At 31.1% G+C, this 26,185-nt stretch overlaps 1 protein-coding gene and 1 long non-coding RNA gene across 3 annotated transcripts in view; one reads left to right on the top strand and one right to left on the bottom strand.

The window, feature by feature from the left end:
• Nucleotides 1-4,788, top strand: part of LOC146996845 (uncharacterized) — a 30,410-nt gene extending 25,622 nt beyond the window's left edge. Inside the window, exon 2 of the long non-coding RNA XR_015041487.1 lies at nt 4,098-4,788. This is a non-coding gene — a long non-coding RNA (uncharacterized LOC146996845). The remainder of the gene's footprint in view (nt 1-4,097) is intronic.
• The window catches only part of LOC118202435 (limbic system-associated membrane protein-like), a 577,976-nt gene that overhangs the window by 529,684 nt on the left and 22,107 nt on the right, over nt 1-26,185 (bottom strand). The gene's annotated exons all lie outside the window — the stretch shown is intronic.

The raw sequence follows: 26,185 nt of genomic DNA, 5'->3' as shown, positions 1-26,185 counted from the left end.
TGGGTGCATCCCCATTTTCCTCTCGCCAGTCTCTTTAAGATAGGCAATCTTTTTCCGACTCTAATCGCAGTGTAACTGATATGCTTCGAGAAATTTAATTTATTGTCCATTATAACGCCTATGTATTTTGTCCTGCTACTTCCATTTAGTTTTGTATTATCCATATACAAATCAAATTCAGGTACGACATTTCTCAAAGTAAAAATCTAATATATAGTTTCTGATTTATGGAAGAACGTGTGATTTTTCGTGACTCAAGTTTGAAGGGTCTTTGGAGCTTTATCCATATTACTCTCAAGTTGCAGGACGATGCATGCTTCGTCTATAAAATCGCAAGTGGCAGTTTATCGAATGTTTAAAATACGTATTGGCAGGTCTGCAGAAGATTTTGCCGTTTCAACCCTTTAAATAAGCTTAATGAAGAACCATTTAAAGACACCAAATGCAAATAGACTTGAGAAACTCTCGAACGAAAGCCAAGAATGATGTAGAATTCGAAAAATATGAATAGATTTCGAAGCGAAAGCGATTTTTTAGATCTCATCGCCATCTTAAATTTCATTGTCGCATCACATGTTCCATGTATACAGGACGTTAATTATTCGATGGTACTAAACTTGGAGGTTACATTTATCCCTGGAATTAGTAATGCCTACTTTCTCCGCAATGTTTGATGCGGAATAAAATATACCTGTTCTTTCGCACTATTTTTATTGTATTGTCTACGCTATTTTCTCTCTTTTGCGACATCTCATTTCATGAGATATGTCAGTCAAGCTGAATTAAAATAATCATTAAGCTATCCTATCATAAAGGAATTTTTTTTTTACTTTCTTTTATATATCTGTTTTATTTTATTCTTTCACATAAAATCTTTTGAGCTCTCTCAGTTGTGTCAATGCTTATATTAGCACAACATTATTAAGTAATAAACATTAAAAAAATTTAAAAACTTTAAATTACAAGCTAACAGCTATAAGAATATAGAATAACAATTCAGTCATGACAGAGCTGCGATGTACTATATAATTATTTGTTTTACATTTCTTTTACATGTGTACTTTTGCGCTGTACCTTTTTATAGCCATGTATATGTTGTTTGCTATGTGTATGCAAATGTTCTTGTTGTATGTTATGTATATGCATATGTTTAAATTCATGTTGTATGTTATGTGTATGCACATGTTTAAGTTCATATTGCATGTTATGCTTAGTTTTATCGCATATGTATATATGCTATGTTTTATAAATTTATGAGAAAACCAAAGATGCTACTCTCTACCACATGTGCCACCTATTTTGGAATTCCGGCCCTGCATCACCAGTCTGAAGGCATATTGTTGAAATATATTATTGAAATAACTGATGCATTAAATATAGTACTGGCTAAATATTTTACATCATTCTTTGTAATTGTTTTATTATTCTGAGGGAACCTATGGTTTGTTCACCAAAATGATAGCAAGTTTAATCTAAACTATTGTATAAAAATGCGTAGTTGATAAACGAAGAGGCTTTTAAAAACAAAACTCAAGTTGTAGTCTAATAAACAGAAAAGCAACCAAAACCAAATGCAAATAAACAAGATTAACAAATATTGCCGTAGGAAATGAAAAACGTATTGTAATCGCATAAACATTCTGGCATAATATTTCAACATTAATATACATTTTGTACATACGAACCTGCTAATGTTCTACGGCAAAGACAATATTCTACGGCTAATAGTTTTTGAATGATACGTTTTACCAGCATCACGCATGACGCAAAAACGATTAGAAATATAACGTTGAAATTTTATATATGGGTTTGTTATAACTCTAGTTGTGCAATTCTTTTTTGATATCAATCGGAGTACCAAAAGTATCTATCTCTTTCTGTGTATATATCCACCCTGATCCAGCTCAAGTGTCCTTCTCGGTCTTTACTTTCGCAATCCTTCGTCGTAGTCATAAACTGTTATACAGAAGTGTTCTAAATAGCGAATACATTCATATTTTGGAGACTGTTCATATTTTAAAATAACTATTTTTGGCAAAAAACGAAATTTAACGTTTAATGAGGTCTCCCGATCCTTTACTTATATTTGGGGAAGTTTTATATTCGTTACGAAAAAACAAAAATGCAAGCAATTTGACTTCTGTACGAAAAAAAAATATTGGGGTAATTAATTTCAGAATCTGCTGTTTTTGATATCATTTTTAACTTGCTTTCAGGGATAGATTAATTAAATTAAAATAATTCGAGGGAATTAGTTTAAGTGCAGTGCAGCAAAAAATGTGCATAATTTAATAATCCGTATAAAGAAGTCATGCGGTGTTCTCATCAGATTATTATTATTATTGCGGCCCATCAGCTACTTTTAGTTAGTGTATTTGACTCGCGTGAAATTTGAGTTAGAGACCAGTATTTTAGTGTTGGAAAGTAATTTACATTTTTCTAGAGTTTGATACAAGAAAGTAAAAATGATGTTTATGTGATATTATTGCAGTTTCGGAATAGTAAATATAGTACAAATTATTTTTAATTCAATTGAATTTTTTTAATGTAATTAATTAATATTTTGCATTTTTCATGAAAATGGTTTCTTATGAGAATTAAGTATTACAGTTTTTCGATGTAAAAATAAACTACCAGATTTTCATAGAAAAGATCTTACGGCATGTAGAACGACAGCTTTAACAAATGAACGGTAGCTAGAACAGCAGTCGCTCATTTCGCTGATAATAAAACAGAATATATTGTCTGAAAAAAAAAAAAAATCGAAGTAGAAAGTGATTCATATAATCGCATGATTTCATAAAATCTACTTTGAATATAATTTCTGTTCATTATTTTCAAAAACTTTTCTAATTTGACAGTGACTTTTTTAATGTTTTCTGATTGAACTTCTTTCCGTGAAATATTTTCTTCAAGCTTAGTGATCTTTTTTTTTTTTTTTTTTTTTTTTTTTTTTTAAACTCTCTGACTTATTTGTAAAACCATCATGAAGAGAGTTCATCAAAACCTTGCATATTATATTAATAATGAACTTCAAAATCTAGTTCTTAGATAACGATACCAATTGGTAAATGAATAAAAACATACCGAATATTTAAAAGAAATACTTTAATTTGAAGTCTGAAGTTCTGAAATAGAATATGTTAACAAAAACAAAATTGCAAATTGAGGTTCTTTCCAGACATCACGCAAAAATGAAAATAAATATTCTGCAATGCGAACAATCTCCAAGATTCTGACCTATGGCTCATCTATACATTACGGAAGTTATTATTAATGCAGTCACTTTGGTAAGGCAAGATAAATGAGGGAAAAGACTACTACAATTACGTGGAACATCCCTGGGGGGAACCAATGGAACGCTTGCAAAATTAGTTGTAGTCTTAAGTTAAGTTAGTCTCTTCCCCTTTTTGTTTTTGTATGTATATATTAGCAGTGTAACGAATGGTAGTTAATTTAAGTCATGCGTTCTTGAAGTTGTTTTTTTTATCAATAATAATTTGGTATATTTCTACTTTTCTTTGTTTAATAACTTTTCCGTTTTTTACTAGAGGAGATCTATTATATGCAAATAAAAGGATTCCATATAAATAACGATTAGAAGGAAATTTTATAATTTTGGGAACAACATAAATCTGAGAATTAATTTATATTTAACGTTTATACTTTTTGTAATATATATTAAAAATTGTTCTTTATAATAAATTTTACCGTCAAGTTTTTTAAAATAGTAAGTTCAATATATATATATACATACATATATATAGGTTAATATATATATATATAGGTTCAGTATATATAGGTATATATTCCATGTTCAATATATATACAGGAAAAAAATATAAACAGGTACTGTATGTTTTAGTTCTTAGTTTTAATTTTTAACTTGACTCACATGTGTAGCAGCTTATCCCCATTTCTTTTTTATTTATGCCAGACAATGCGATTGTGATAATTTAACATTTGATCATAATTTGGATTTTGCCAGACAGACATATTTGATTGAGTTAACATGTGCTACATTTCTTCATCTGCAAATTAGTGTTGTGCTTCATCAAAATATTGTAAACTGTGGTACGTTTCTTCTTCTTTGGCAGGAGGGAATGTGCAGGCAAACCTCTACACTTATTCAACATCAAGTCCGTTCACTGCGACTGCTCAATAACAGAGCGAGATTGACGACTACAACCGGTTTTACTTCCCGCTGCTGCTGGACTCCGAAGGTGTAGGACGGCTTCTGGCCGTTCTCACCGCAGATGACGCGTACCTGCAATTTTTGTTCTTTTTCGTTACTTTTTGACGGCCATCTCCACATAGTTTGAAGAGGATGCATTTCGCCTAGAAAATAGAAATTGGTACTGAAGATTCAACTAAATTTATCTAGATGCTGACATCTGCAGTAAATTAATGATATTCTACGACTTGAAATATCCTCGAAAGGACTTCATGTGCACGTGTTACACCTTCCTGATGGTACGGAAATTTGCCTTGTGTTTCTTCGAAAATATAATGGAATAACCAGTCAACTCAATTTCCTACGTTATAAAATTTGATTTTTGTTATCATGAAACTTTGTTTAATGAAGATGAACGGAGATTTACTTTGATTGGAATATTACGCATTTCTTGTACGAAAGGTTAGGATTCAAAATGGTAGGACTGATACTTACTGCAGCTGTTTGATTACGGTCTATTATCTTCCATCTGGCGATGTTTTCTTGATTTATGCTCGTATTAATTTAAAATTTCACGATGTCAAGATATAATAAATTTCTCTTAATTCACATTATTTGAAGTGTCATTCTTTGGGGGTAAGTTACTTTATTTTTATATTCCTTTTCAGATCACACATTTTATCCCGCAATTTTATCAAGTATATCTGGTTCATTGCGCACACCACCATATTTTTTATTACAACCCCATGTTCCAAAAGTCCTTCCTCGATCTTTATTTTTAGAACCATTGGTCTTATTCAACAGTTCTTCCGGATATATCGGTAATCCATTCCAAATCCTTGGACGTATATCAAAAGAATATTCCCATTCAGAAATAAAAGGAAAATATAATTTGGTCTTGTAAAAAAATTATTGTAATTATTATAAAGCTGTTTAATACTAAAACACTAATGTTGCCGGTGAAATATATACAGGGTGGTTATAAAAAACTCTTCCCATATATGAATCCCCTAGCGACATATCTGCTCAAGTAGTCAAAATGAAATTTCGGATATTCTCATCAGAAGTTATGAGCTTCGGATTGAGATGATTTAAAATAATATACATCTTGCTAATGTAAAACTTTAGCATTGTAAAGGGTCAATAGCAACACAAGATTTTTTTAGGAGAGCTGAAATATGTTTTTTTATAACTAGAAGATTTCAACGTGCCCACTTTCGCAGATGAAAACACATTGCATACAGGAGACTGTTGACAACAATGACGAGCAAATCATTGGGAGAGGAAAAACTGTTTAACTTCACGTTTCTGGCATCTTTCAATTCTGGCAAATCTTGTGGATACCTTAGATTTCAGAAACCCCAGAATCAGAAATTCATCGGATTGAAGTAGGGGGATAGTGGAGGCTATTAAACTGTAAAGTTACGGGAGATAACTCTATATTGAAACGTACACGTTGAAAACTTTTAATTCTATTAAAAGATCTTTTCCCTCCTCTCCACTCTTCTCTTGCCATTGGTTCTTTACAATGTTCTAGCCGGCGATTTTTGTCTTACGTGTATCGTTCTAACTCCTTTATGGTTTTTAAATGCACTGATTAATTTGCTTGGGAAAAGGTGGTGTTGCCATTCGAAAATTTCGATATATTTTCACTCTAACTGTAACCATGAGAACTCTATTATTTTAAATCATCACAATCTCGAGCGAATACCTTCAAATAACAATACGTGAAAATTCATTTCGGTCGGCTGAACGGATAGTCCTCTATGTTTTCATAAATAGGGGGAGTTATTTTATGATCACTTAGTATTTCATATAAATCTATTAATTTCTATCCAGATCAAGAGCGATTTTTAACATGCTTCTGACGTGTCTGATCTGTGACTGGTAATCGATTGCAACCTCTTCGCAAAGTTAGTCTACTTAATTTAGTCTTTATTTCACAGTCTTAGACACCGTCTCATTCGGCATACGGTATACAACAGTAAAGTACTGGGTAGGTATGTCATCTTCATTCTTTTCAACAGTCTCTTGCTTCACCTTGCTGATACTAATAATTGTATTCGTTGATTTACTCTTCTCATTAAATTTCCTAAAACTCATGTTAACGCATTTACAAAGCATTTACGTGAATTAACATAAAATAACTTGAAAATCCAGAATTGTAGAGCGGGTTATTTACTGAATAGTAACAACAGAAGTATTGAGGCTCATGTCCGTGGTAGTATTCTCTCTTAATAAGTGCAAATGTGTATTGTCGCACAGTCGTGACTTATCGAACTCCACTCGTATTCCAAAAACGCTTTTATACCAAACAAAAATTTTTACATACAAGCAGGGCATATACCAGATCGGACATATTTCAAAATAGACGTATTTTGAGGTACTCTTGTACTTTCAGATAAAAGATGTTTTGAATGACGGAAAGATACGAAATCTGAACATTTTTTCTCCCTCTGTGCTTCTAATTAGAATATTTATAGTTGTTATAAAAATCATTTCGAAAAATTTGAATCTTTTCTATTACATAAATTGGCCAAGATATTTGATAAGAAAGTTGGAAATCATATTCAGGGCCCGCGCACATATTGAAGGTAGCAGGTGAAAATGTTTCCATTTGTACTTAACTAAAATTAAAATAACACTTAAAAGTGTCTTCTGACGTAAGAGATAACGTAAAAATTTTTTGTATGCAGAATTTGTGAAAAATATTGATCAATATAATTTTTTAAAAGATCATATATACAGAATCTTATTAAAAATTTGTATTCTAGGAAACGTTTTTAGGCTTCAGTATTGCCACAGAGCCAACTTGTAATATGATTTGCATTCATTAAAAATGAAAAGTATTTGCACTTTGATGATTTTTTTACCATTACCGTATTATGATTCTAAAGTAATAAAACATCAAAAGAATATAATTTTTTTTTTTTTTTTTTTTTTTTTTTTTTTACATTGAAAGCTTATAAAATGCTTCAGTGAAAATATTTCTGGCATACAAATTATAAATAAAGAAGCTAGGAAATCACAAAAAATACCAATAAATGTGTTTAAGGAGAAAAATATCAACCTTGAGGTATCTTAATTTCTTTATTAACTGACCCCTTAATCAAATTCAAAATGAATTCAAATATAGTAAATTTTGAAATTAAATATCTCGATCTACTCTTTTCGTCCGAAAATTAAAATTTTTGTGGCTTGCTTTTTATAAAGAATCTAAATTTTTCAAAATATAAATATAGAGACCTAAATATTTAGGTTTCATATTTAATAAAAAACTAGTTTTATATTTAAAAAAAACGAAGACGTATCTTTGTGTCATTTAAAAAATAACAACGATTACAAAAATAAAGGCCGGGGAAAGATGGAATTTGTCGACTTAGTGTATAGTATAAAAATTAATAGATGTAGTATAACAGTTATGAAGTTAATGATTATCTGCTTGCAATTTTATGTCATTTCTTAGAAAATGAAATAGTATTGATATTATATCAAGTACTATATCAGCTAATATCATCACAGGAAACTTTGAAACTTACCTCATTTGACATATGTTACGTAGAAAGAAAACTAGATACAATTATGCTTTCTTCTTTTCTCCTCTTATTCTGAAGACGTTTAGCCGCCTTTTATTGCTGCTTCTGATGTTCTTTCGTTTCTTTCTCGTTGAACTAATTTTTATAGTCCTCTAATAATTCCTCCGTGTCTTCAATATTAACATGTAAACCTAAAGTTTTGTTTAGAGATACAATATATTAGATAACTCTTTTGAGTTTTAAATGTTTTGAAATCTTTGTTAGGAAACAATTCTGGCCGTAATTTCCTCTACGCCAAAATCACGCTACATCTTGCAAAAAAAAAAAAAAAAAAAAAAAAAAAAAGCTGCCAATTAACGAAATACAACTTGCATTTTTCATGTGTCAAATGTGCGACGTAGGATAAATATTATATTTATATATAGTATTTTTCTAGCATATGTATTTTAACGCAAAGTCGGATTTTTTCTAAAAGGATATGCCTTATTTTCTCTTTATTTCGATTCCAGGATTCAAATTATGATAAAGTACCAGGTTTTGTGAAAATCGCACAATTTTTACATCACACGAATCACACGATTACGAAGTACATGCCTCTTCTGTTCAGAGTTTTAATAATAATAAAGTGTTTTTCTGTGCTGGTATTCTTTACGCTTGTGCAAGAAGTCGCCAAGTTCCTTAATAAGATTTAGATTACTTTACATCGCCTAAGAGAACACAGTCCTATACGTATCTCATTAAACTTTAGAAAATATAATATTTAGGCATAATTTGAGTCGTAGAATCGAAATATTGGAAAAATATCGTTATGTCATTTCAGAAAAAGTCCGATTTTATCTCAGAATACCTATGTTAGAAGAATGATATATATAAATCTAATACGTATTTTAAGTCCCGCTTTCGAAACATGAAAAACGCAAGTTAAATTTTGTCAATCAATCCAAAGTGGAAGAAGATATATTAGAACTGCCCCCCTTCTTTTGTGTGGATCGTGTATTTTATGTCACACCCTTTTTTAATGAACAGAAGTTAAGCAGCAGAAAGAATTAAAATGATGTTTAGAGAAGTCTATGAGCCAAATTCTGCGTTAGAGCACGCATTATAGACCTCTATAAATTATTAGTTGCGGATTTTAAAGAATTTTCTTGAGATACCCTTCGTCAGCTGAGATATTTTCTTTTGTTCAGATAGAGAGTATGTGAACCACTTTGTTCATGATGACAGCCGTTCTTTATCCGAAGCTCCAATTTATAACCAATTGTTTTTGCTTTGGGATATAAAAAGATATATATAGTATACATCGTTTATGAAAACTATGTTTATTTTCTAATTCAAAACAATTTTCCCTTTGAACTGATTTTTGTAAAATAAATAAATCCTGCTCTAAACAAATCATGCTTAGAAGAAAAGTAAAATAGTAAATATGTTTTTTCAAAGTAACAAATAAAAGTCATAAAACTTTCATGCTTTGTTCTTCTTTTCAGAATTATACAAAATTGGTAGTAAAATATTTTTATAAACTATCAATCTCAGTTGCGATATTTTATACGAGATATTGTTATTGCATGAGACGAGATGAAAAGTTTTGCGAGATTATGAAAGAGGAGACGAAATTTTATACGAGATGATGCTATTATATGTCCCAATGCTATTGTTATACTAGAAAAAAAATGGCCAATATTTCTTTTAAAATAGCAAACTAGTGTAATCAAAATTCTTTTTTAACGAAGTAAAGGAAGTATTGTAATCTCGAAAAATGTAGGTTAACATGTTTCAACAAAACTTCCCATTTTTACCATTCTCTAATCAATTTGGGCCATTTTCCCATTACGTTTGTAAGTATGGACAGAATAAATTACATTTTATTCCAAAATAGATTGTGGAATAAATTCAAATGGATTCAAAATGCATTTTTCATGACGTCTGTCCATATGTATTTCCTATAAATTAAAAACGATTAGCGGTAGACCGCTAAAAGATTTGCTATAGAATCTACGTGACTGCTATAGAATCTACGTGTGCACTTCACTGTTTGATTGCAATTTGCAGTGCTAAAAGTGAATATATGTATATTCTACTTTTTTTGCCTAAGTACTTACCCGGCCTTAATTTCGCAATCGTTGTCGTAATCATATACTTCCAATTTAGAGAAGTGTTTTAAATTACAAAAATACTCATGTAGTCATGTTTTGGCAATGTCAAATTTTAAATAAAATCATTTTCTACAAACAACAAAATCTAATTTTTATGCCATATTCTGGTTTCAATACTCATGTTTGGGAAAGTCTTATATTGGTTTCGAAAAATAAAATAGAAAAGAAATTTGACTTCGTAGATAAAAAATTACAGGGATATTTAATTTCGAAATTTACAATTTTGTTCTTTTTTTCAACTTGCTTTGACGGTTATTTTATAGAGACCTTATTTTGTACTAACCAATTATTTTTTATTTTAAGAAACTTTCATGAATGCAAATTTAAATGACATATATGCAAATATCAGTGTGTTCAAAATAATATTTAAGTAGCAGAATTTTAGAGTTCACAAGAAGAATAAGAAGAGTTAATTACGAGTTTATGCCGCATATGTTGTTTTGTTGAATATTTTGTGCTAGCCACTTACTTACCTCTCTTTATACTGATATTCTAGCGTTGGCTTTGCTGTGCGCAGCTGGTAAAACGGATTTAAATTGAAATAGGAGCCAGTCGTGTAGTTAAAATTTAATGCATTCTGATACCCCCCCCAAATGGTCAAGTTAATTACTTTCAAATAATTTAAATAAAAGTGCGTAAAGCATATTTGGAGTTATTATCCCTTGTAACGAATATGCCATATATCAAAACACGCCAATATGTAAATTAACATATATCGTAAAACATTTTGAATGAAAACTCTAATTTTTTGCAGATGTCCCTAGAAATACATCTAGTTTGAGATGAGGTTAGAACTTTTATAGGTTAGAATACAAAACGTTTTTCGAAAGCCATGTAAAAATATTTAAAGATATAAATTTAAAAAATAAATCATAAAAAACATGCGAATTATATTTGGATTAAGCTTAAATGTAGAATTATGGAAGAAGGAACCAAGTAAGTTTGATAAAAAAGAGATATAAATATATATATATATAGAGAGAGAGAGAGAGAGAGAGAATATAACAAATTTAATTAGCATTGAGGAGCTAAAACTTTGAGAGCTAATATTTTTGAAACTACTCATGCGATGTTTACAAAACTTGGCATTTTGGCATAATTTGAGCCGTATAATCGAAATATGAAAAAACATTGGCAGGTCATTTAAAAAAAGTCCAATTTTGTGTCTAAATACGTATATTGGGACAGTGTTATATATAAATCCAATACATATCCTAAGTAGCGCTTTCGAGGCGTTGAATTTCGTCAATTGACACAGTAGAACGAAAGATATAGCATTGTCCCATTTTTTAGTCCAAACGGACAATTTGCACAGAAGGAATATTAATTTCGTTTTGGCATTTTGTGCTGATTCATTTTCTGTGTTGTTTCACTTTTCGAATTCTTACCACAAAATATTATCGCCCTGTATTATATTTAAAAAAATTAAGTAATAAAAAATCTGCTTAAATGTATGTACGTTTCTCGCAATGTGATAAAGCAACGGTACTTGGAGTCATCAAATTTTAAATAACGTAATCTTTCACGGAATATAGGCATCTGGTAGCCCAAATTTGAAATTCGGAACTTGTTTTATTACAAATGTGGTTAATCTTCGGATTATGGTAACTTGGCGATTTTTTGGCGAAAATTTGGCGACCGACCCTGCTACAGCAACCTGCTAGTTTTTTTGGACGCCATTTTGTTTTCACGAAGTAAAGGCTTTTTTTTTTTTTTTTTTTTTTTTTTTTTTTTTTTTTTTTACTCAAAATTTTTTCCAACAATCTGCTAGCCGAATTACGCTTAAGCTAGAACTTTTATGGAACAAAAGTGCTTAATCATGACGAAGATTAGGTAAGAAATTGGGAGAAAGTGCAGAATCGCCCACTGCTTGCAGCGATTTTAAGAATTGCACATACACGGTATCATCCATGTACACGTCGACTTATTTTCACTTAAAAAAAATCCCAGAATTGCACAAAAATGGCATTGCGCACACTCTTGACTTTATCCATGTACACTGCTAAAGTCCTAGCTAGTAACCTTCATCGCCTTACCAAAATGTCTCCAAAATACCTGTTACCATATTCCAAAGATTAGCATCAATTTCATATTTTGTAAAACTTTAACGAATTTTGATTAACAAACTCAAGAATTTCAAAGAGAGCAATGGCAAAGTTGTACAGAAAAAAAATTTTTACCTCCAGCGCACGTGACTGTGTATCCAAAATTCTAAAGATACGCTCATTTTAAAATTAGTTTGCAATATTTTGCGATAAACTTTTCAGATTTATTTTTTATTTTGTATTATTTTGTCACAAGTTGTGGTTAAATTGTGAGCACCCAGTGAGTGCATGTCCAGTTCAGTTAATTAAAATGTAAAGGTTTTTATGAACTTTGACGGCAGTCATCTGTGTTTCAAGATATAGGAGAATTTGCTATCTCGTCTTCAGTAGGGTCTATATTTTATGCTTCCTAAACAAATAAGACTAAAAAATTTAAGTTAGAATAATTTTAGGATATATGTTTAGACGAAATGCAGCAAAAAATATGTAGAATTGAATAGATCATGCACAGAAGTCACGTGGTGTCCACATAATTTTTTTTTTCTGTTTAAAATTATGAAAAATTGGTGGTAAAATATGTACTTTATAAAATATCATTCTCAACTGCGAAATATCCCTATTCTTTCTTATTACAAATTAGGCATTTTTGTAACTAAGAAAGCATTTTGTGATACATTATTAATGAAAAAAGACGTTATTGATGTTGCTTGTTAATATGGGCGATGATCGTTTTACTCGATTATGAATAAACCGCAGCTACAAATAGTAGTTACGGAAACCTATTAAACATTCCAGTCTTCAAATTTAAATAGAATTTCCTTTTTATTGCCTTTAAAGACTATTTAATTTAAAGATTTTGATAACTAATAACTGTCACAATGAAGTACGCAAAATGTTTTAATTTTTCAACATCAATATCGCAACATACCTCATATTACAAAAGTTTAATGATAGATTATGTTTTGTTTAAAAGAAAAATATTTGTGCGTTTGAAAAGAATTTTTTCACATTTTTATAAATTTAAGGAAAAATAATCATATTATTCCGAATATTTTATTTAATTATTTTGCATTATATTTTTTGTATTATTTTATATATTTATATTATTAGTCCAAAGGGATTTGAATCCCGAAGGACTATTAGTTTTGTTTTGGCATTTTGCGTCGGACTCATAAATGTCGGTTCACTTTTCAAACTGTTGCCACAAAATGTTAGAGTCCTGCATTATATTTGAAGAAATTAAATAATGAAAAATCTGCATAAATGTATGTATATTTCTCGTATTGTGATAAAACAACGGTACATAGAGTCATCGAATTTTGAATAACGTAATCCTCCAACGAATATGAGCATGTGGAAGACCAAATTTGAAATTTGAAATTTGTTTTATGATCGATTTCCTATTTTTTAAAACTTTGACGAATTTTTGATTCACAAACTCAAGGATTTCAAAGCGAGCAATGGCAACGTTGTGCAGAAAAAACATTTTTATCTCCAGCGCGTGAGTCTTTGTATCGGAAATTCTAAAGATATGCTCGTTTTAAAACTATTTTGCGATATTGCTGTTGCACTCGATCTTATGGTTTAAGTGCGAGGAACATGATATTTAATAAAGAAAGGTAACACACAAAATATTAAAAAACGCCCCTTTGGACGTAATTTAAAATATGAAACATTTCAGATTTTTTTTTTTTTTTTTTTTAAATTTTTTATTTGAAATGTACAAGATAAAACTCAAATTGCATTGACCTGAAGAGTTTCGTTCATAAATATGTTTCATATCTAATTGTCAGTTTTGACAAATTATGAACACGAGCGTTTTATCAGTTATAGACAATATTATTGTTGCTACTTATATTAGAAGAAGAACGAGTAGATTGGAAAATTCAAAATGTTTAGATGGGAGAAAGAGGGATAATAAACCAAATATTCTGTAAAGCATTATTAGACGAAACTTGATATTACGATGAGTATTATACGCTAATGAAATGTGTATTTATAAATGTTTTCTTTTGTTCCAAAAGATATGGTAATGTTGCTTAAAAAATCTATTTTTTAACGTTTGATGCTCAATAAATGGCAAAACTATTCTTCAAAATGGCTAGTCAGCATGACTAGCTATCCGTAAAAACGGACACGGACATTTATGGCAGTTTATACAGGGTATCTTAAAAGACCGTAGCCAAATTTAACATGATGGTCTGTCATATCATGAAAAATAAGATTTCCATAGGAACTTGTGTCGAAAATGCGAAAGGCGACCGCTAGAGGCTAACGTTCGCAGCCATATGGGAGAATGGAAAGTGTGATCGTTTTAGGCGAGGGCCTTGAAGCAGAAGGATGCATAGGTTTACTAACGTGTTCTTCATGAACAATTTGCGGCAAGTGTGTGTTTTATTCAACCACAAAAATAATACACTCGGCTCCTTCTCGTGCTTAATGTAAAACTTCCACTATTTTTATTTCTTTGTCTTACTTTTTATTTAGGCTTTAATTTAAGATAGAAAATAGATAAATAAACTAAATCTAACAAGCTAATCTTTAGCCGAAGCTGTAAAAAATGAATAACCGTGTTGCAGCGCAATTAAACCTCACCAACGAATAATGACAGACACATAAGACTATGGTCGAACATAATAAGTTAGGCTTAAAAGCAACAACGTGGTCGGAAGGCAGAGCACGCTCTACTAAGAACTCCTGAGCTCTTCTACAGAAGTGAGTGAACTTTCCATTAAATACTAGTTCTACTTCATTTGCATATAACGCTATACTGAAACCTCTTTCTGGCAGCGAGTTGTAGGTGTAAAACAAGAATTTAAAGGAAAGAGTTTCAAAATTAAAAATTACTATAAGAAAATTAAAATAATCCCTGCAATATACAAAGTTATTGTTTGTTAGAAATGAATTTAGTATAAAAGAGCTGTGTAATCAAAACCTTCATATTTATGTTAGGAATGTATAAAAAATAGATGGCAGCATAAGATTAATCTAAATCAACAGATTGCAGGCGCAGTAAATGTGTTTCAGGTGAATAATATTAAACTATTTTATTTACATAGATGTATAAACATAAAAAATTCATTCTTCTTTCGAATTATCATAAATCTTCAATTACCTTATACTTCATTTTATTCTATTTTCCTACGTTGTACCGTTGAGGGAACTTCATTCTGCTCATTATTTACATCATCTTCTTACCAGATTCGTTTATGAATGCAAATAATGTTTTTGTGTTTATGCTTTTCGTAGCGTATAAAATATTCATGAACTCTTACTGAAATTTATTAATCTCCAGGGTATGATGCCAAGGAAAGGTATACACAGCAATATACAAATATCTGCGAAACTGTATTATTCCTCCAAAATTCGCTAACTCTTATTTGACGAATACATTAATTTACTCTTTCCGTTTGCTGTATTTCTTGTTTAAAGCATAAGTAGATTTATGCTTTATAAAGTCAGGATAAGCATTCTAACTTCAAATTACATTCCAAATTTTAATTTTAATCCTTAATCATCAAAACCAAAGCGAAGTTTTCTAAAGGGGAATTTATTGGGACATTTTCTACGCAAACAGAGGTAAATAATCTTTGTAAGTAAACATTTCTTAATGTGATTATATCAGTTTGATTAATGATGGGTGTATTATTAATGAAGGCAAATTCAGAATAAATACATATTTCATTAAAAACTTCAATAAATCCTCTGAATTACAATGTATCTGTATTCTAGTGTTCCTTTCTCATTTCAGTTCTTTTTAGAATAGACGTAACAATACCCTTAAATAAAATGCAAATTCCACTTCTCAAGCATTTTTGCTGAAAAGATTTAACGTAATTAGAAACTCAACTCAGATTATTTACCTTAATTTCAGATGTGAGTGTTATAAATTTTATTCTCATCAAATTTCATTAAATTTGTCTATTTCATATTTAAGTGAGAGTTATAAAGTTACAAAACTATATTTTTTAATGTAAAATTCATATTATCTTTATCTTTTATTGAAATTGCAAATTTTCTAGCAGCTTTGTTTTGATTTTCTTTTAATTTGTTATAGAATATTGATGTGGATGAACTGAATAATTTAAAATTATGTTTGCAGCAAGGCAGATAAAATTCGATTAGTTTCTTATAGTGTAGGCGTATTTCACCCTATCAGAGTTTAAGTTAAAAGATTTGTACTTGGCACCCATCTTCCAAAAAAGGTAGTTATTAGATAGTGAAAATGTTAAATGTAATAAATATAAATAGGCAATATTCAATAAATGGATGTACGGAATAGTATTAATTTTATTCAATAACTATATTTAATTAGAGAGTTCTTATTTCTATTTCTTAAAACTCGTCACGCAACAAGGTAAATCTCACCGTGCAAAAATACATGTATTTTAACTTTTTTGATAACATTCAACAGATTTAGCGTTTACTAATAATAGAAATTAGTTATTAAATTCATAGCGTTCATGATGAAATACCTGTTTCAAATAAATCTTAAGAAATAAATATTCTTCAGTAACCAAAGTCAAATACCATTGAATTTCAGTCACATGTTCAGTTCTGGTGACTAATCTTGCTGCTTTTGTTCTATTTTCTACCCTAAAGCAACCATTTTTCCTCTATGCAAAGTGAATTATAACCTATTTCATTTAGGAAAGTCTTCATGAAACTCTGTTAAAGCAGATAGTCCTATAGTGCTTTGTCAGAAAATTACTTTCTTACATAAACAGGGCAAAATTTTGTAGAATAATGTATTCAGGTATGCGTGTACGCAAATTTATTATATTGTAAATTTTATTCCTTCCAAATTTCAACGAGGATTTACTTTAATTTTAATTACAACAGGCACAAAATTTATCCATTTAAAGCATTGTTGTTATATTTTGCTAATGCAGATTAGCGTGAATATCAGAAAATTATGAAGTTATGAAAGAAAAATTCTTTTTTTTTTTACATGAGTATCTTTGAAATGGAGCTACTGTATTCCTGTTACTTAGAAACTGAAACAAATTCACTGCGAAATAACTCATAAAAAATAATCAAAACAATCCAATACATCCGATTTTAACAAAACATTATCATAAAAATTATAAAACTCTATAAAATCAATATATTTACTTAGCCGATAGTTTTATTTAAGATCTGAATGAAGTGAATCAGATGGTATTTCCTCATTTATATGTGACAAATTGGATTTTAAATCGGTCATCTACAAGGAAGAAATGCTTCATTTTGGATGCCTGAGATTTGCAAAGCCTTCTAAACTGTGATATTGTAGGTAATTATAATTAATTACAAGATTAACTCTAAACAAAACTCAGCGGCACAAACAGCCCTTAGAGAGCCAGGGCCTTGATGTCTGCTTTCTAGACCGTGGGCTCCGGGGTGCATGAGTACATGCCCCAGACAAGTGACCAGCTTGTCGAATGACCCCCGGTGTTTAGCCCCCAAGAGAACTTGGTACTCGTTTTATCGACCTACTCATGGGATGGAAGGCTGAGTCAACCTTCCCCATTCCGGGGATCAAACCCCGGACCTGTGGTTCTGCTGAGCGACGCGCTAGCCACTACGCCACCGGGTCTTAATTATAAGATTGGGAATGCTAAAAAAATCTCGTTAGGATACCGTTTCTAAAAAAAAAAAAAAAAAAAAAAAAAAAAAAAAAAATTACCATTTTATCGGGAATAGAGGGACTCGTTTTAACTTTTACGCAAATTATTTTAAAGATGGCAAAAACAGCTTTAATTCAATGTGACTGCATTTAATCCAAGATAGCTGTAAAATCATTTTTTTGACCTTATGCTGAGATTTTACTTTGTAAATGCATTCGAATGTAATTGGGGAGTAAAAACTAATAATAAATCCTTCAAACGATACTTTGACAATTTTATCATATTTATATACATACTCTTACATTAAATATTTACGTAAATAGCATTATTGTTTCATTTGCGAAAAGCAGCTAGAAATATTTTGCAGTCGAATTTCACGTTTGTGTGTGCTACTATTGGAGAACAAAATATCCTCCCTTTTGATACGATGCTGTCAAATGCCCCAATATGGGCCCATCTTGAATATTGCAACATGAAAACATTTAAAAAACCACCAAGTTCATGATTCTGGTAAGAGACTGTTGGAGGGGAATGAGGCATAGGTAGCTCCTGATTTGTCACCGAGGATGTTGTTTATCAAAACTGGATCAAAGTGAACAAAATATGCTTGTAACCTAAGGCGTCCAAAGCCACCGACAGGTATTTTGTACCCCTTAACGATGATCTATTCATGGACATAATCGAAATCATCTTAGAGGAGGAGGACAGAGAAAGAAATCTTACAGAAATTTAATATGATAGTTTTTTTAATCATAATAAATACTTAATTCGCTCATCTTTATTGCGCAATTCATTGGACTAAAATGTTTGCAATTTTGGAAATTATTGTGTTTTATGGTTTATTAAATAAAAAAAAGATGCATTGACTTAATCAGGACAATCGATCATATGGGCTAAAATACTACTTCATTTTAGCTTTCCATATAATAATAGTATTTTGTGAATCGCAATGAGTTAATTCCAGTTTTCTGTTAATCAATAACAGTTAATACAACAGCATTTTCACTTATGCAGCTGTCGTTATAAACTCATACTTTAGCAAATATACATGAAAACTTTCAAAAAAAGAATATCTTTAATTTCGTACATTTATAATACACTTTAGTATGTTTCAATAATAGTTAAAAAAAAAAATCCTCGAAAGTATTTGTTTACAATTTTTCTAGGTATTTCTTTCTGTATAATATGTTTTTGTACTTTTCGCAATTCAATTTAGTTTAATTTGGAATTTTTTGTATTCTTTGCTTGTGCGAACAGCACATCGTTGTTCCATCGGGACAGACTATTAGAAATAATGCCCCTCATTCGAGAACAATCAGTTAAGAGCGGTTTGTTAAGAACTTTACGAGTTTTTCGGCGTTTCTTAATTGTCCGGGTTTAATGCTTTAAATACTAAATCCTTGAAAATTTCTGCTTGGAACATTAAACATACGGTAGTTAAGAGATTTATTTTGATACATTTATTTGTTATTCCAGTTAATATATTTTTCTAAATTTAATTTCCCTTTTGAAGAGAAAAAATTCCTTATCCGCCTTTATTTTTATAGTCGAAAGTGGCTTTGTCTCTGAAGGGCTATTATTTTCGTTTTGCGATTTTGCTTTGAATCACTATAAATGTTCGTTTCACTTTTCAAACTGTTGCCCCCAAATGTTAGAGTCCTCCATTATATTTTAAGAAATTAAATAATGAAAAATCTGAATTAATGTATTTATATTTCTCGCAATGTCATAAAACAACGGTACATAGAGCCTTCGAATTTTGAATGACGTAATCCTCCTACAAATATGGGCGTGTGGAAGAACAAATTTGAAATTTGTTTCATTATCGATTTCATATTTTGTAAAACTTATAAATTATAAACTAATTTTTGATTAACAAATGCAAGGATTTCAAAGCGAGCAATGACAACACTCTACGGGGGAAGACAACCCTTTTTATCTCCAGCGCGCGGAGCTGTGTATCGGAAATTCTAAAGATTTGCTCATCCTAAAATTATTTTGCGACATTGCTATTGAACTTAATTTTATGGTTTAAGTGCAAAGAACATGATATTTAATAAATGAATGTAGCACACAAAACGTTAAAAAACGTCCCTTTGAACGTAATTTAAAATCTGAAACCTTTCAGATTTTATTTTTTTCATTTCAATTTAACATGTGATAATTTACTGTCCTAGACACAATCTTCCTCAAAAAGGATAATTTAAAAAAATGCTTTTTAAATAATTCTTTTTTGTACTAATTGCTTTGATATATATATATATATATATATATAACGGGATCGGCTATGACACGGCTCTCGTAAGCGAGCGGTGCAGCTACTTTGCAAATAAAATATAGGTATGGAATATAATAAAAATACTCAGTGTTCAAGGGAAAGAAATCAGTAGTTAATTTATTTTATTTTTTGAAAAATTGTTAATAAATTTAAGTGATCAAATTCGAAAAGCATTTATTTTGTTTCATTTCTTGTTAATCAAAACATTTAACAATGTTATTCAAAATATAAAAAATTAAAATATTATATTGAATCTATCAAGCAATTTTGTAAAGATATTTTTGAAAAATTAGATTTGCTTGTGGTTGGTTTGCGAACCATGGATGGATGCTTGGGAATGCTTTAGGATATGCCAAATTTTATAAATCATCTCTAGCGGCAGAAAGAAAACTGTTATAATTTGTGAGCGGAAAGAAAAACGCATGCAGCGCATCGAAAGCATTTACACTGCTGGGCAACCCAAATTGCAACACCAAGAAAGACAAGAGATATCACAACAAAATTTATTTAGTAGATATCACGTTGACCAAGTATCAAATGATTAAATTTATAGACTTCTGTGAAGTGTGGTTCCTTCTAGAGTCAGAAGCCAGAGTAGCCGCCGTTGTTGGAGATAACCGCTGCCACACGCCTCGGCATTGATTCAAAGAGACTTTGGATGTGTTCTTGCGGTACAGCAGACCAAGTAGTTTCCACCCATTGCCAAAGTTGATCTGGTGTGGCAGCTTGGAATGTAATCTATCACAATCATTCAGCAACCATGGACTACATATTTTCTATCGGCGAAAGATTCGGACAGCGAGCCGGCCTGGGAAGCAATTCAATCTGAGTGATATCGAATACCGCCCCATAACATAAAACCTGGTGCAGGACCAGTGGCGGTGCATAACGCAGCTGTTCAGCATCCTCTCTCCACGGTTTCTCCAGACTCGAATCCGACCATCGTGGTGCTGCAGACAGAAGCGTGACTCGTCAGTAGAGACACTTTCATTTCATTCTGCCGTCCACATCCTTCTTTCATCGCACGATTGGCGGCGGAGACGTCTGCGGTTCTGCGTCAATGGTAGACGATATAATGGACGTCTTGCGGGCAGACCACTCTGCTGTAAACGGCGTCGAATGGTACGCGCAGACACTGGATAATTGCGGTACAGACTGAATGTGCTGTGCTATGGTTCGCGATGTGCCTGAGCGATCCGTCACTGCCAGCGAACATGCGCACAATGTTCCTGTCATCACGTGAAGTGGTGCACCCTCCTGCATTCAACGGTCACATATCCGCATTACAGTTGTTTGGTTTCGTCGAACACGACTACTAATTTCCCTGAAAAATAATCCACACTCTCTGTAGGCCACTATCCTTCCTCTGTCGAACTTGTATACTTGATCAAACGATGATCGCTGTTTACTACGAGGCATAATTGATTTTTTTTTTTTTTTTTATAAAAAACCAGAAGAAAAACACAATTGCCGAACTTTAAATGGTCGAAAACTCCAAGCCTCAAATAGTGCTTTGAAGTGGCGCCACAGGCGCGCGTTACGTGTGTCTGCGCTGAAATTCTAATCATTTGCATATGTCACCTCCGCTAATTCATGTTGTAAATTTCATGTTATTTGCATGCTTCCTTCATGGTGTTGCATTTACGGTGACCAGCGGTGTAATATTACACACAATTTGATACAAATTAAAAAAAAATAGTTTGGAAGTTGATACGATATTCAAATTTGTGAATCATTACAGAACTTGGAAGCTTTGTGTATTTCTAATAAATCTGATGACAGTCACAGCTTAGAAGACGATATCACCTTTAGAAAATGTCACTAACCAATCAATTTTGAGGATAAAAGGTATTGCTTGCAGTGGATTGAGTACGCAAGGAATTACGTGATAGTTTCGAAGTAACTAAGAAACAATTTGAGTTGTTGTGTAGCAGATTTAAGAATTCGAAGATTGATGAGTGTTACCAAGATGTGACAGATCAACATTTACAAGAAAGTATTGTGGAAGAATCATAGTTGCTTAAAAACTGAACAGGAGTTTTTTCCCGAATCACAATTTTTTCGATGAAACAAAATGCCACAAAATATCTCGCTGTCGTTTAAGCATCACCAAATAAAGCAAGCTACCATTGAATGATTTTTTTTTAGAATCAGACATTTCTTTCCATTTTAAAACTTCTCTTACTACTTTCAAAGTGATGTAAATACGGATTTCTGGCTTTTGGAAAATATATTTGTGGCTCTCGAAACTTCTTTAATTTAAATATACGGCTCTTGGTGACGTGAAATTTAGCAACCGATACATAACTAGTCCAAAAATTTCACAGCTGGTCGTTATAGGTTCATTTCATTGTTACTTATGATAGAATTTGGAGCTATTTTCTTGATATGAAACAATTGTAAATACACTCATAAATTTGAAAATGGTCTATCTATCACTTTTACTAACAAATGGATATCTATTCTAGATTTATTATACGCCAAATAGGTGAAGACGTTTATCTATTAAATTACCTTTTCCTCTTTAACATAATTTTTGAACCCCCTCATCACCAACATATTATTACTTCATTTTACATGTAAAAATTATTTAAAAATTGTAACTTTCTTACACACAATTTACTTGTATTAGTAAAATAAATTATAAAATATAAAATTTTAACTATCTGCTTATTAGCCCAAAAGACTATTAGTTTCAAGATAGCATTTTGCGTCCTCCAGTATAAATAGCGAAACACTTTTCAAATTGTTGCCACCAAATATTATCGCCCTACATTACTTTTAAAGAAATTAAATAATGAAGAATCTACATGTATGCATGCATGTATGTTGAAGAAACGACGGTATCCAGAGCCTCCAAATATTGAATAACGCAGTCCTCCACCCGAAAACATGCACCTGGAATCCCAAATTTTGAATTTCGAATTTTATATGTCATATCCTCTAAAATTTTAATGACTTTTAATGAACAAACTGAACGATTTGAAAACGAGTGGTGGCAACCCTGTATGGAGTAAAATATTTTATCACCAACGCGCGAGACTGTTTATCGGAAATTTCTAAGATATGTATTTCATAAACATTTAAGATTTTGCTTTTGAATTGAATTTTATGTCATGTAAGTACAAAGAACGTGATATTTAATAAATAAGGTTAACGCACAATGTGCTAATAATAAAATCTCTCTCTCACACACACCACACACACACACACACACACACACACACACAAAAAAAAAATCTATGCAGTGTTACTAACAAAACTAAACATTAATATAATGGATTGGGAAAAGGCTGAAAAAAATAAAATAACAAAGACTTAGCAGTATCGCAAATTCTAAACATATGCTGCTATGCTGCTTTAAAAATTTTGGTAATTTTGCTCTTGAGTCATATATGGCGTCAGTGCGAAGAAAATGGGTGCTTAATAATAAAGCTAGCAGAAGTTAGTGCAACAACAAACTACAAGATCAGCGAGATATTGAAAAACCTTAACAAATCCTTTTGGATGATTGTACAAATCCGAACTCGTTCAAATTTCTATTAATTTTAACAAATTATATTACTATTAATTTTTGAGATTTGATATAGAAAATAAATTTATTCCCTTCCTTTCCGTTTCAGTTTTACATTAAGTTTACACCCACAAACAATTCAACTCGTTGTTTTCTAAGCAGAATTCTCAGCAACCAGAAGCATTCAATTCGACTTTTCTGCTTAACAGAATTCTCAATAGTGACATATATTGTTTGCATTTTTTAATTTTATCTATCTAATTAGTTAATTTTAATTAATAGATTCAGTTTTATTATAATTTTTCACAAATTTAGGCATATTGCCCTTTTATTTTTTCATTTTAAGATATAAGGCTTCCATTTTTATACGGTTTGTCGTATTTCCTCAATTTAAAATGTTTATGCATTCTTATTAAAATCCTAATTACTGAATTAATTTCCTTAAAATATTAACTTCCATTATTTTGCTTTTGGCTTTCAAAAATGTTTTAACATTATGGCTTATTATTTGTTTAGAAATTTATTAACACATTATTTTTAGTTACTCAGTGATTTTTTTCAGGTTTCTTACTCGGGTAGTCTTTTCGTCTTCCTTATTCTTCAAATATTTATTTTAGTGTCACGTCGGAGCAAACTATTTCATGATCATTAATTGAATGAAAAACATATTTAAAATAATCTTGTTGTACTTCTGAGGTTCTTTTATTATTATAAATAAATATGCTTAACTGGCATTTCCTTTTTATTTTTATTTTGAATTTTTCAAAAATTTATAATCATCTAGCTTTAATTCAGGAACGTGGATCTGTTAAACAAATTTTGGCTGTTAATTGAAAATGATCAATAAATTTTCATCAATTTTATACATATACAGGAGGTATTAATTTTATTGAATATTTGTTACCGGAAATTCGTCTCTTTCATGATCTAATTAATCTTTGTTTTTAGCTCTTGATTCTATATATATATACAATCAAGAGACAAAAAATACTATCTATATATACCTATACCTATCTGGCCATAGAATCGTATCCTACCATTTAACTCGAACATTCATGAATTTTTCTCGTTTGCTTTCGCGGAGGCAGATGTTTCTTTTTCATCACTTTTAATCCAACAACAGATGAAGCATGATGTATTAAATTTTATAGTCCTGCAAGTTTATTTCCTATTATGTAGATTCCTAGTGCATATTATTAGCTACTTCAAACTTCCGTTCTTTTACGCATCCTTTCTGGTGTATATTAAGAGTAGAATGTGTATATTTGTTACAGAGTGCGTGTGTTTGTTACGTAACAGGTAATGACTGGTAATGACAGAGTATTTTTCTGGTAATGACAGAGTGGCTGTGACTACAGTTACCTAATTGGCAGAATGATAAAGCTTAAATTCAGCAGTGAGATGCTTTAGATCACAGAAACCGTCTCGTATATCATTCAAAATTTCAGTATCAAAATATTAATTTGCTTGTTGTGATAGTTATAGTTAACTAGTGTAAACCTTATAAAGTATTGGAATTTTTTATAGTATAAAAAGAAATCCCCTTGCTAGAAATCTACTCTTAGGGAAACGTAAACGTTGTGATGAACGACATCTTATCCAAATTATTCCCCTGGATGTGATTGCAGTAAATTTATTTGCAGCTGCCTTTTTCAGCAATGCGTATTTGCCCTATTTTCTAAGTCGTCGGTGATTTTAAGGACAGCAGAGTGAATACTGTTATTCAGTAAAATATATTATCGATAAAACTGTCTATTGTGACTGATCATATTAGCAATATTTTTCCTTAATATTTTCCCTTAATATTAGTCAGAAAATTCTGTAGTATAATTGATTTTTACAGTAGTATTGATTAAGAATTTGTGAGATAAATATTAGTTATCGTTTAACATGGTTTCTACTTTTATCATTGTTTTCTATTTTTATTATTTCTATTTTAATTCTTGACAGTCATTGTTGGGGTTATTACAGTGGTGGCCAAAATTAAGGACACTTTTGGAAATTTTTATGTTTTTGAACTTTGTATGCTTATAGAAAACGCTACGTTTCACAAAATGCAAACTTGTATATATCATTTTAAAGAGAATTTATTACTGAATTCAATACAAAACACAAAATTCAATTATTTGCAATAAAAAAAGTTAAACGATAATAGTTATCGATATACATTAGATAGTGATGATTGCAGTGAGTTATCAGTATTTAGTAGGGTACCTTTTATTTTTGATTACAGCTTCACATAGACGTTTCATTGAGCTGACAAGAGTTTTAAGCTCTTCTTTCGTTATTACATGATGCCAGGAAACAATTATAGCCTCAATTAGTTCCCTTTTATTTGATGGGCGCCTCATTCAGACAAGAGTTTTCAAACGGTGCCACAAATTTTCGATAGGATTGAGGTCAGGACTGTTTCCTGGCCATGACAACAATTTAATGCTCTTTGTACGAAACCACTCTTTCGATATTTTGGCCGTGTGGCAGGGAGCAGAATCCTGCTGAAAATGAAACGAAGCATTGTTGGGAAAGAGATCTCTGATGGAAGGTAGAAGTTTTGGTTCTAGAATAGTGTCAATGTATTTTCTGGCATTCAGTGTCCCATCGATGACATGAAGGCGACCAATAGCATCTGCTGACATGCATGATCAAATCATAACACTAACTGGGTTCTTCACAGTTGCTTGAATGCAGTCAGGATTTAGCTGTTCTCCTATTCTACGTCTTACATATTTTTGCCCATCACTACCGAATAACGATATCTTAGTTTTATCACTCCATATAACTTGTGACCACTGATCATCTGTCCAATTAATGTGTTCCTTTGCCCACTGTAGTCTTTGGTTTCGTTGCTGAAAATTTAGATAAGGCTTTATTTCGTG

The sequence above is a fragment of the Stegodyphus dumicola genome, chromosome 6, assembly GCF_044657685.1.
Source record: "Stegodyphus dumicola isolate Sdum_Otavi_A_Nest chromosome 6, ASM4465768v1".
In the NCBI taxonomy this organism is placed as follows: Eukaryota; Metazoa; Arthropoda; class Arachnida; order Araneae; family Eresidae; genus Stegodyphus; species Stegodyphus dumicola.
This window is presented reverse-complemented; position numbering and strand designations above follow the sequence as displayed.